This window comes from Megascapheus bottae, chromosome 4 (genome assembly GCF_031878675.1).
Source record: "Megascapheus bottae isolate mThoBot1 chromosome 4, mThoBot2.hap1, whole genome shotgun sequence".
NCBI classification, from domain to species: Eukaryota; Metazoa; Chordata; class Mammalia; order Rodentia; family Geomyidae; genus Megascapheus; species Megascapheus bottae.
Window position 1 is genome coordinate 33,167,263 of NC_143512.1, and position 12,549 is coordinate 33,179,811.

At 42.8% G+C, this 12,549-nt stretch overlaps 1 long non-coding RNA gene across 2 annotated transcripts in view; it reads left to right on the forward strand.

Moving 5' to 3' along the window:
• LOC150064244 (uncharacterized) overlaps nt 1-11,571 on the forward strand; it is a 26,821-nt gene extending 15,250 nt beyond the window's left edge. For both annotated transcript variants that reach the window (XR_016535253.1, XR_016535252.1), the window contains exons 2-4: nt 2,440-2,570; nt 4,768-4,817; nt 8,434-11,571. This is a non-coding gene — a long non-coding RNA (uncharacterized LOC150064244). The remainder of the gene's footprint in view (nt 1-2,439; nt 2,571-4,767; nt 4,818-8,433) is intronic.
• The last annotated feature ends 978 nt before the right edge of the window (nt 11,572-12,549 follow it).

The window sequence follows — 12,549 nt, forward strand, 5'->3', positions numbered from 1 at the left end:
TCAGCAAATCACTCCTAAAACACGATTAAGCTACACTTGTTCCCAGTAGGGAGAGGTAAATTGCTCAGCCATCGGTACCTATTTACCCGCGAAGTCATTATGCGCGACGCCTTCATTAACTGCGGTGCCAGGGGCCGCTTGGGTTTTTCTTTCTTTCTTCCTTTTTTTTAATGGGATGGGAGTGCCGCGCGCGTGCGTGCGTGCCTGTGTGTGTGTGTGTGTGTGTGTGTGTGTGCTCTGGGAGGTGCTCGGGAGCTGTGAGTGACGGTTCACTCTTTACTCGGTCAGCTCTGGACTTTGGTGAGGAGCCCTGGCAGGGCAGAGCGCCTAGTCTGGGGTTCGAGTTTACCCTTGGATGACGAGAGGCCCGAAAAAAGCCTTCTTAGGAAACGGCCGGGCCCTACACGTCGCATTGTCTGGGGACAGGGACTGGGAGCTGCGGGCCGTACCGTGGCCGCAGCCCTGCCTGCTTGGCCAGGGCCTGCGTTTTCCTCGGGGCTTCCCTCCTCGCGGGCCTGCGCCGCCGCGAGTGCGTGCCCGTGCGCGCCCCGGCGTGCACACTCGCCCCCGCCGCCTTCTCCCGCACAGCCAGCGTTTGGTCCGCGGGCATTTTCGGAGCCAGGAACCCAGGCCGCCGCAGGCAAGGCAGGGGCGCCAGAGGCCGCGGGGTCGGCTTCCCGAGACCTGCCTCGGTCGCTAGGGCTCCCGTTTGGTCGTTCCACCTCGCAGCCCCAGCTTTGTTTTCCTGACACGCTCGTGGTCACTGGGCCCCCACGCCGGCGAGGGGAGTGTGTGCATGCGCGCGGGGGAGGAGGAAGGGGCGGGCGGGCGCGCGCGCGCGCGGCGGGCGGGAAGGGGGGGCCTCCCGCCAAGGACACGCATGGCTGTCTGTCCTCCGGCTGCACTTGGCGGGAAAGCTGGGGGCTGCCGGCGGGGCCGCGCGCTCGTGGCTCTCATTATTGCCTCCCCGCTCTCCCCTGGTGCCGAATTTACATACGGGCCACTGGTCTGGATTTTTACAGCTCTCCATCCCCCCCCTTCCTTCCCGTCGCCCCCAGTCGCACGCCGCGCCACGCTCGGAACAAACGCCCGGGCGCGCAAACACCCGCGCCCAGTCTGCGTCCAGCCTGGGGCGCGCGAGCAGGCCCAGGGAGGGCAGACAGCCCTCAGCGGGACGGATTCCTGCACCGCCTCCCGCCCCTCCCATCCCCCAGCGCAGACGCCCCTGACAGCCTCCCCAGATCGTGTTGCGGGAAGCCCACCTTCCTGAAACACCCCACCTCTCCCTTTGCACACTTCCACCTCCACCCTCCCAAATCTCCGCCTTTCCCTGGAAATACACACACACACACACACACACACTTGCTTTTTCTTCTCCGCAAATAGCCCTTACAGTGTGTACTTGGTACCTTTGCAATAGCACTGAATTTAGAGAATAAAAATCCTTATAATGTGTTTTTTGCCTTTAGCCAAACACATTTAAAAAAATCATACCCCCCCAAAAATAATAAAAAGAGAAAGAGATGAAGACTTGCACCAAAAGACCTTTTAGAAATTTTTAAGGAAAAAAAAAGTCCGCAAGTCAAAAGGTCATTCTCCAAGTTTGTAAATAAAATTGCCAAGGGAGTTCTGAAAGAAAGGAGAAGAAAGAAGAAAAGGTAGAAAGGCCAAAGTTACACAAAATGATCATGGAACAAACAAAATAGTACGGTTCTGTAAAAAGAAAAAAATTCTGTCATCTTAAGAAACCAAGGGATGGGAGGGGGGAAGGTTGGAGGAAAAAGAAGGGACGAGAAAAATCGAAGGCAGAAAAAGGAAGGAGAAAAAAAAAAGAAGTTTCCAAAGAAATGTGTGGTTTGCGTTCTTCAATAGGGAAATGTAGCCATTGCTGTCCTTCAGACTAGACATTTCTAATTTGTTCCGTCTGTCAGGAGGGGACTTTGAGAGGTTTGGGTGCAAATTCATTATCTCTGGCAACGCAGAGCGCAGTGTGGGGACTGAAAAAGACCGTGGCAATGGATGAACAATAGGGCTTCAGTTCATCAGTAACAAAAGCAGTGGGGAAATTGGTTGAGTTTCAGAGCACGTCCTCCTCGGCAGAGGGGGCTGGACTAGACCTTGGACAGCCCCCCCAAAAACTTGCCGAGCTTCGCACACACCACTTCAGTCTCCACTCCGAGGCTTAGGGAGCAAGTGCTTGCTGCTGGGGGGAAAGTTGGCTTTTTTTTTTTTACCTCCTTCCTTGGTCTTTGGCGCCTTTTCTTCCTCTCGAAGGGAAGGATCCTGTATAAACTATTTTAGATGCAATCAAGCAAGAATCACCATGTGGAATTGAGCGGCAGTTTTAAATGTGCTAAAGAGAGGAATGTTGTGAATTTCTTTTTTTTTCTTTCTTTTTCTTCTTTTTTTATTATTTATTTATTTATTTATTTTTTTGAGATGCCTGAAGGAGCCTGTTTGTGCGCTGTGACCTCGCTGTGACTGGATCTTGCCTTTCTGCCTGGCACCTTGATTCCTGTCCGGCCCGGATTTTGTGGGGGGTGCGACGCTGCGTGGCGCAGAAAGATCAAGTGAGTATCCGTGGTGGTTCCGCGGGCTGCGGCTCCGCGGGCAGCGGGGGATCCGCGGTGCCCGCCCGGCAGCCGCTCCGCCCGCCGAGCCCCGCCGCCGGATTCCCGGCCGCTCCGAGGGGCCAGTCCGGGGCTTGGTTTCAGCTAATTGATTGTGTGCTTCACATGCCAAACCTGTTGATCTCGTGAGTTGCTTGGCCCACGACTGTTAATTATCCACTGATTCCACCCGACTCGAATACAAGTGCCGAGAGAGAGAGAGAGAGAGAGAGAGAGAGAGAGAGAGAGAGAGAGAGAGAGAGAGAGAGGAGAGAGAGAGAGAGAGAGAGAGAGAGAGAGAGGAGAGAGAGAGAGGCGCGTGTCAGTGTTATGTGACGGTGGGACATTTCCTCTACTGCATCTAAAATCTCAGTACAGTTAAGTGCATTTTGCGCTCCTGCGTTCTGCATTCGGATTTTGAATAGGTTGCCTCTTTTGAACAAAGTTGTCGAGTTCCCTGGCCCCGAAGCGAGCCAGGGTCTGAGTAGATCTGGGTGGAAAACTTCAGTAGAGTAGCTAAAGGTATCTGGTAGGGTTCCACTTCGAAGTCCTCTCCGCCTTTTGGATACTGGAAGGCGAGAAGCTGCCGCCATCCAGGGTTACCCCGAGGTCAGCTTCACCGAGGCACAACCTTCCTGGTTAGTTGTTCTTGGGACTTGGATTGGTTCCGTCTTCAGATGGCTTTGATAACCTGGTTTTGGAGGTGTACTCAGAACCCAGCCCCTAGGTGAGAAGGCAAGCTTTCCTCTGGGTGGCTTGGAATTTTCTGCAGATACACGGGGACGTAGGAAACCCAGAAATGTATTTGCATTAGATTCTCCAGGTGGGAGGAGGGGGAGCTATTTGTTTCTCTCTCTCTCTCTCTCTCTCTGTCTCTGTCTCTGTCTCTCTGTCTCTCTCTCTGTCTCTGTCTCTCTCTGTCTCTCTCTGTCTCTGTCTCTCTCTCTCTGTCTCTCTCTCTGTCTCTCTCTCTGTCTCTCTCTCTGTCTCTCTCTGTCTGCTCTCATCTCTCTCTCTCTCTCTCTCTCTCTCTCTCTCGTCTCTCTCTCTCTCCTCTCTCTCTCTCTCTCTTCTCTCTCTCTCTCTCTCTCTCTCTCTCGCAAATGTTCTTGGAGGTGTTTGAATGGGGCCCTATCTTCTGGGATCCCGGCAGCAGTGGAATTGATCCGAAGTTAGATCGGAGGCCCTGTCAAAGTCAGGGCCTTGGCCCGGTCCCCACTGCAGCTCTGGCTGCCTTGGACCCGGAAAGCTAGGGTCAGATTCAATTTCTCCTCTATGCTGGTGCCCATATCTGCCACCAACCCTTTTTCTCCACCTTAGCACTAGCAATTAGGGCGCTGGCTCAGGATGGAGCCTCTGTAGTGAGCATAATTGAACCAGTACTTTCATTTTGCAAAACCAAAAGCCCCACCCACCTCACCAGTCCAAAAAAATAAAAAATAAAAAACAAAGCAATAAGCATAAAAATCATAAAAGAAAAGCAGCCTATGTTGGAAGTGTAAGACTTCTTGAATATTAGATGGTGGGGGGAAGGGGGATGGGAATAAAAAAATCCACCACTTTACAGCAATCAGGTTTTACATTATTCATTGATTTACTGGAGGAAAGAGCCAATCAGGAGCCATAGATATGAATGCACATCTCACCATGCTATAGCCTTACAGTAAACTATTTGCATCTTTCTAATGGATTAGACATTTATCCAGGGATTCCCATTGTTTGAAAGGCATGGAAATTCAGTTCCTTAAACATTTAGGAAATAAGACTTTGTTTCAGACTTTAAATCCTTCAGTAGTGATGCTCTTACTTCTCTTTTGTATGACAGGTTACAAGGTTCAAATCCCTAATGTTTCATAAGTCCCTCTTTTTTTCCAAGATAAAAATAAAAGGAGAAAGAAAAAAATTAATTTCCCAAGCCCCTCTAGATTCTGCATATTTTGCATCCCCATTATCATGCATGTCTCCATTTAAATGCAAATTACCATATTTAACCCTGTAGGTGCTGAAACCAAGGGTATGCTTACTGTGGTGGGGTTTTGTGGAATCTCTTGGCATTTTAAGGAGTAATGGTAATTGCAATCACTTAAATGAAGCCATATCTAGATATTATTATATTATATAGAAACTGTGATCATTTGTTTTCTTGACTATTTTTCAGATGAGACTACAAAGAAGCATAAAATGAATAGACTACCCAACCAACAAAAGGTAATTTAAAAAATTATATTTGATGAAATGAAAGTCACATAAAAAATTAAAATAGTATATTATTTATTCAGGCCTGCAGTTCATGTATATAGATATATATAGAGAGAGATTCATTCCTAGTGCAACAGATAGAATTGCAGGAAAATCTAAGTTTCTGCATATTCAGGATTTTTCTCTTGCATGGAGTCTTTGTATATTATAAATCAAGCATAATGTAAACATAACTTACAACTATGAGGAAAAATTAAGGATGCAGAAAAAGTAATCACTATTTTTGTTAGAAAGTAAACCAGCAAAATATTTTACCTAAACCATGCAGATGGCTTTATGTTAAATGGCATTTATAAGAAAAATAGTTGTCTCAACTGTAATAGTGGACTTTGATTTACATCCATAAGAATCACACAAAATAATATTTAAAAAAAAGAGGTTTTCTTGTTAAGCCAGGTATTGGTGTGCTCTGCAGTAGTGTGAATAGGATGCAGAGGTGTTCTCAATATTAGTGACAAATACATGTATTTGAGTTTATAAAATAGCATAATTTGATGCAAATATGTGGAAAATCCTAACTTTTTACTTATAATTTCTGTAGAGCTTGTTTATTCTCAAATAAACCAGGATGTTTCATGTTTCAGCCATCTGAAGACCTATAAAAAGATTAGAAAACAAGCATGACTATCACATCCTAATCTACTGGCTATTAGTGGGAATTTGTCAGAAAATGATCAGGCAAGCCATTTGAATATAGTACATCCTGAAATATGCAGATTTCACAAGTTAGTGTGGAGATCAGGTTCACATATCTTTTTAAAACCAAAACTGTTTTTTTAAATGTAAGTGGTAAGAGTCACTCTTAATGTATAACAGACATTGCTAGGAATCATTAGAGCTGCACAGTTGTTTTAATTTATACTTCAGACTACAGAAATATGTGTGTGTGTGTGAGAGAGAGAGAGAGGGAGAGGGAGAGGGAGAGGGAGAGGGAGAGGGAGAGAGAGAGAGAGAGAGAGAGAGAGAGAGAGAGAGAGAGAGAGAGAGAGAGAGAGAGAGAGAGAGAGAGAGAAACCATAATATAAACCTTGGCATTATTTGAAATAATTAGGTGATCAATGTTAAGCCTGAGTATTGTTTTTTAAAAATTGTGTCATACCTAAGAGATTATGTGGAGGTAAAATATTTCACCGGCTATATGGCTAATGAAAAGACTGCCCCATAACTTTCATCTTGGCTCATTTCACACATTGGGATTCCCATGATAAACCTATGTTACATGTAGCAGATATGTAGGTTCACATATTTCAATTGAGTAAGTTGGTAGGATGACTATGTTACATTGTCTTAGAAGATGTTATTTAAAGATAGTATTGCATATAGCTGCTAATGGCAGAAGCATTTAAGTCTTCAGTGTATTGGCTTTTGTGATAAGTACTTTGCTTCTAAAACTGAATTTAATGATTAAGTATGGATGTCAGTCATAATAATTTGTGAATTCACATTAATATGGGGGTAATGCATATGCAGCTTCTACTGTACAAAATCTCTGTGCTTTCACTAGTGCTTAACTAGGTATATGTAAAGATATTCTAAAGATACCTGGAATATGTTGAGCTTTGGCTTAAGGAACTGAATACATTGGCTCAAATGCTTTCTTTTTGTAATACATGCCAGATCACTAATGACTTTGCTTCCAGGTCTTGGAAAGCAAGGCCACATTGCTCTTCAATCTTCCAAGGCTTCAAAGCTCATTAGGGCTTTACATAATGTCAAAAGTGGCATGTGCCTCAGTGATGTGTTAAATTTTAATTCAGTAGTATATACTGTGCCCAAACACTTCAAGAAGGAACAGCAATTCCATGATTGTTTTTCTGAATTCATTTATAGTTTCATATGCATTTTATATATTACCTAATGTAGAAATTTCTGCTCTTACCTCTTGCTCTATAATTTAATAAGAAAAACAGATGAGCAATGGCCTCACTCTCATCTTTCCTAAATAGCCAGAAATCTAATGCTTATCACAAAACTAAATGAAAATTTTAAATCCAAGAAAAAGTTGACATCTGTGTTACTAAATTTAAACTTTAATTGATAAGCTATTTTAAACTCTTTTATGAGTTCCTCTCCCCTCTGCCAGTCTTTACTTACCAGTCTTAGATGTGTGATGTTACTCTATGTATTCTGTATATGATTGGACAATTATGGTCATATACATCTTAAATGAAAAAAATTACTGAATTAATGAGTTATGTTCTGAAAGAGTATACTTCTGACAGTATTCAAGTCATTGGGAAATATACTCAACCCATCAAAATGGAAGTATTACAATAAATTAGCTATAAATACTAAGATCTATTACATTTTCATATGTCATATTTTAATAAATAGTAACACCAGCAAACATAACTTGCATTTTAAAATATTCTATAAGGTTCATTTATCAATATGTCTCTATGAAGACTACTTCTCATATTTTGGTGAGGCCTATCTGAATGTTAGAACTATACATATTATAGATGTGCTAAGACATAGCTTACCTATTACAAAGGAGAGCAAGGAAAGCACATTCCTTTGAAGTGATCACAGTCACACTTAGAAAACTTCCAAGCAAATCGGTAAGGCTCATTAATTAATTTAAAAAATTCCCCTCTAGACAGAAGAAAGAAGGGGTGGGGAAAAAAAGAAGGTAGAGGGAGACTCCTGCGCTTAACATACAGGTGTGTTCAGTGGATACTTTTCAGGAGGTAACTCTATGTTTTTCATAGTGTCATAAGCAAGACAAGTGTATGTATGTGGTCCTTCTGCATGAAAAGTGATGTTTTAAACAATAGACAAAGGCTCAGCAATTTTCCGACAGTAAAATTAGAAAGTATTTCTGCAGTGTGTCACCTGTGCCGCATTCTAGTGCACACGCCCTATGCATACAGTGGTGTTTTAAAGGATGAAGTCCAACTGCTTAGAACGTTCTGTCTGAATTCCCAGAACAAAATATGCTGCCATATCGTCATGGTACCTAGATACAAACTATGCCCGAGCTCCAAAGCCATTAGAAACCCAGCACTAGGGAAAATTGTCATCGTAATCACACATGGAACTCGGTGGGTAATGTAGACCTGATTCCCAGCCCCAGAAAGCAAGGCCCTGTTTTAAGCAACAGCAGAGTGCCTTCCATCTGGCTGCCTATGCAATCTGCCAGAAGAGAAATGCCTGCAGAGACGTTGCCCAGACCTGAAATGCTTTTTATCTGTCCTCAGAGAGAGATTTCTTCCAGTCTTTGGATATTAGAGCGATCTACACTAGCACCAAGGAGGTAAAAGGCCGTGGGTTGCTTTTTAAGGCGCAGGCGGTAGAGCTAGAGGAAGAAATGTGGATGGAGAACCCAGGGCTTGTTGCACTGCTTCTGCTGCTGCCGCCGCCGCCGCTGCTCCAGCAGCTGCTACCGCCAAGGCTCCTCGGGCTGCAGGCGCGGGGCAGTTGACTGATCACTGATGTATATCAATAACCGTGTACTTGGGATTTCTCATGACATCATCATTACTTTGGTCTCCAGCGGTCTCAGACCTTTGACCTTGCCGGGCTGGTCCACAGTCCAATGATGGCCCTTTTCTCCTTCTTTCAGACCGGGGGCAGCAGCACGCCAGCAAGAAGGCACCTTCGCTTCCCCAGCCTAGAAGCCTTGTGAAATCGAGGATTTTTTTTTCCTCCCCCTAAATCACTCCCATACAAGATATATGCAATCAAGCTACCGCCACTTGGTAAAAAAAAAAATCATAATAATAATAAAGTAAATCTCCTGCTGCCTAACCCAAAAGGATCGGGAGTAGATCCTTGAATCAGCTGTCACTTCTATAGAATTTGGGATTTCCCCCTCCCTCCCCCTTCCTCCTTAACCAACGCTGGAAATTGCCATTGGCTTTATACATCTCTATAGAGGAAGGCTAAAGAGTCTTGCGTGAGAAATGAAGCGATTTACAATGCAAATACAGGCCTGTGAAGGGACCGACGGCTGCTGCTCAAGGCGAAACAGCTCGCTGCACCTTAGTAGCTGGTTTTGTTTTCTGATATTAATAGATGAATTGTTGGCTAACACTCTGTCGGAGATTACTTGCTGGAAGGGGAGAGGAAAAAAAAAGTTTGGAATAAACTCAGAAGGCAACAGCAGCTCTTATTTGGATGACTTAGCCGCACACACACAGACAGAAACCAGGTCCTATTTTTCATAAAAGGAAGACTCTTAAGCGCAGCACCGTGTCGTGGCGGACTACTCTTCGGTATTGCCAGAAAGGAATCGGGATCTGGAGTGTGGCAAGAGGAAGACAGAGGCGAGTGAGGGAAGCGAGTTGTTATCTTTGGTTATCTAGCTGTATGAGTGTATTGGTCTTCATAAAGCTAGATAACCGAAAGTAAAAACTCCTTCAAGATCGCCGGGGCGCGTGGGAGAATGAGACTACAACCAAGAGACAGTAAAAACCAGAAAGGTCAGGAATACTTATTGAATCTAACTTTGTTTTTTTTTCTGTTTTTGTTTTCCTTATGATTGATTAAATGGGGGGGAGGATAAAAGGAAATTAAATGAGCCATCTATGATGAAATATAAAAATGCTAGAGTTTGAGGGTAGAGGTTGCTGCAGAGAATTGTATAGTAGTAATGAGTAAATTTGCATGTAATAGTTTGTTCTGTTTTCAGAAAAAAAGTTTATATGTAGGGTGTTGTGTTTTTTTTTCTCCCTTAGCTGCTGTAGAGATGTCTGATGCCTTGTTTAAAAATGATTCCATAATTATGTTGACTTGGGCAGTTCCCTTCTGAAGCCCCTCCCCCCAAATCTGAAATCTATTCTGAGCACTTTAAAATGTATTTGGTCTGTATATCAAAATCTGTGAAATTAGACTTTCAGAAAAGTTTATTTGGGAAACCTAATAATTTGTACCTACCGAGGATTTAGAGCTAGCAGGGTAAATGCAAAAAGAAAAAAAAAAGCATAAAAAAGAAAAGGCTGAGGTTTTTTTTTTTTTAATTCTTCTATTGAAAATCCAAGGACAGATGCAATTCTGTTCCAAGAGGGTTTCCTTGAGGAAGCTACTGAAGCAGAAAGACATGATGGAGACGAGATCGCCTCCCCTCTTGTCAACGTGTTAAAAAAAAAAAAAACTGTTCTGTCTTACTCTGCGCCTAGCATTGGAAATGAAAGTGACATTAACGCCACGACCCACGTGTGCACCTCCTCTTTTTGTTTTGTTTTGTTTTGGTTTTTGTTTTTTTGGTGTTTTTTTTTTGTTGTTGTTGTTGTTTAAGGATGATCGGGTCTATCCGGGAAACAGCTCTGGCATCCCAAACTGAAATAATTAGGACGTATATAGACCTGACAAAAATGGGAAGGGGGTGGGGGAATCTGAGGGTCTGTCCTGCCTAATTGATTCCGCTAAACGGGAGTGCTGGAGATGTGAACGGCAGGACGCTCCGATTCCCACGCTCGGGGGCAAGTGGTAAAGCGGGCCGGTAGCCTATGACAGACAGCCCTGTTGGGGGGTAGGCGTATGAAAAAAACATCAAGTGCACACACCATACTCATCTCCATCCTTAAGAAAGTAAAGGCATTTCCCACCCACAGCCATCTGCAGCCTCCCAAATGCTAACGCCAACTGGCCTGTAGCTGCTGCTTGCTGTCTGTTTTCTGTTAATTTTGTAACCACTGTTTAATCTGGCCACGATGAAGTTTGGCTTTTCTTTTTGGTTGAGATTTTCAATACTTAAGGGAAGCAACTAGAAACCAATTTCAAGGATGTTGTATTGCTATTTGCATATCTTGAGAGTACACACCTCTGTCAGTACACAGGGTCCTGTGACCACTTTCTGGCTTTTGTTTTGGTTGGGTTATAATTTAAAGTACTTAAAGAAATGTGGTCTGTTCATGCAGACAGTATACACAGTAGGAATAAAACCACACAACTGATGGAAAGTTTACTGCAATGGCCAAGTGATAAAAAGTTGTTTTGGATCAGTCACATTTAAATGTGTTTTAAATGTGTTAAGCTAAAAATGACTATGCCTAGCATATACTTTGGAGTTTTGAAGATCTCCATTACAGTCCAGCCCTTTCCTGAAAGTCCTTACATTTTGTCACAAGTCACCCAGCAAATATTTGTACAGGCATTCCACATAAAGACAGCCATTGCAGTAAAGAAAATGCCTCAACTAGCCTGTTAATCTTCCATGTGGCCTAGATTACAAACACCCCAGAATACATAATTATTCTTTAAGGCAGTACATTCTCCTTTGTAGCTTCAACTATTTATAAGGCCTCAGAGTGGAAAGTCTGTGAAACCACTGTTACTTTCATTTAGGAACTGCTGAACACGTGCCAAAGTTTTACTAGGGTAGTGAACGTTGAGAAGACCCTTGTTTATTTACATTTGAAGCACTGTTTGTGCAAACAACCTTTCATTGTTAAGTGCCTGTATTCCTTTCATTTACTTCATGTCCAGGGGTGCTATTTACCTAGAACCATTGTCTACTACAATTAACATTTACATTACAAAGTGTGTGGTTTCTTTCTCAAGGAGGTTCAATTAAGGCAATAAGATGTTTGCTGGGGGAACCTATTGTTTACTGAAAGCACTCAATGGAGTCAAATTACTGAAGCTTTTGCCTACATCTTGGTCTTTTATGTAAATATGTTAAATATAACATCTAAGGAAAATAAATATTAAAATTATGTGTTTGCCATTGTCATATCAAACTTGCTTTGTATCATACTAATGTTACATAACTTATCAATAAAAATACATTTCAATGTTATTTTCATTTTATTTTTTGCTGTTCCACTGCTCCTGCTGCAACATGTCCCTGATTTTCTTTTTTTTCTATTACACATCCAACTTCTGACATTTTGTTTTATTTATGTATGTTGGAGGAGGTATCTAAGCATGGGTCTGAAAAGAGTCCCAGATAATCTCCACAATGTCCTTATAATAAGGTGATATTTCTTTGAAATCTGAAATATTCCCAAGGCATGTACATTTAAATCAGAAGAAGTGTAAATATCAATTAAGCAGTTCTTTGAAAGCTAGTTTTAACATTGGCAGAAAATGGATCAAGTTTATTTAGCATCCCAGTGCATTGTAAAACAGTTGGAGTGAAGTTGCAGGTTGCGTGAGTATGCATGTTAACTAGTGGGAACCAAGCACAGTCTTTGTGCAAGGGGAGCAGCAGATTGCTGTGCAAGGCCAATGTTAAAAAGGCAGCTGAATTTAACACCATCTGGAAGAAAAGATCCCTTCACGACTTTCTCACACCGTCAGACAAAACTAGTGTCTCTTGTTCCGAGCCCTTGTCTATGCAACCATACAATACTGAGTCATTATACTTTTGCTGAGAGAAAATTTGAGAACACAATATGGGTAACCAGTGAATGACCAAGTTTCATTGTGCCCGCTTAAGTCGATTGAAATCTACGTCTAGAGCTATGAATGGTAGTATTGTTTCCCTCACCAGGGCTGTACTAAATGTCAGCACAGTGTAAAGAAAAACTTGAAGTCTGCAAATAACTTACCAGATCTCAATTATAATATTTTCCCACAGTAGAACTAATATCATTGCGAGGGCTACATTGCAGAAAATACCAAAAGAAGGGAAAAGAAATAAGAGAGTTAGTTCATTAAGGAAGTTATTTTATCTAGATAAACATTTTTATTTTCTGATGGGAACTTCCATTCAGGCTGGAGGCTGAGTTGAGTA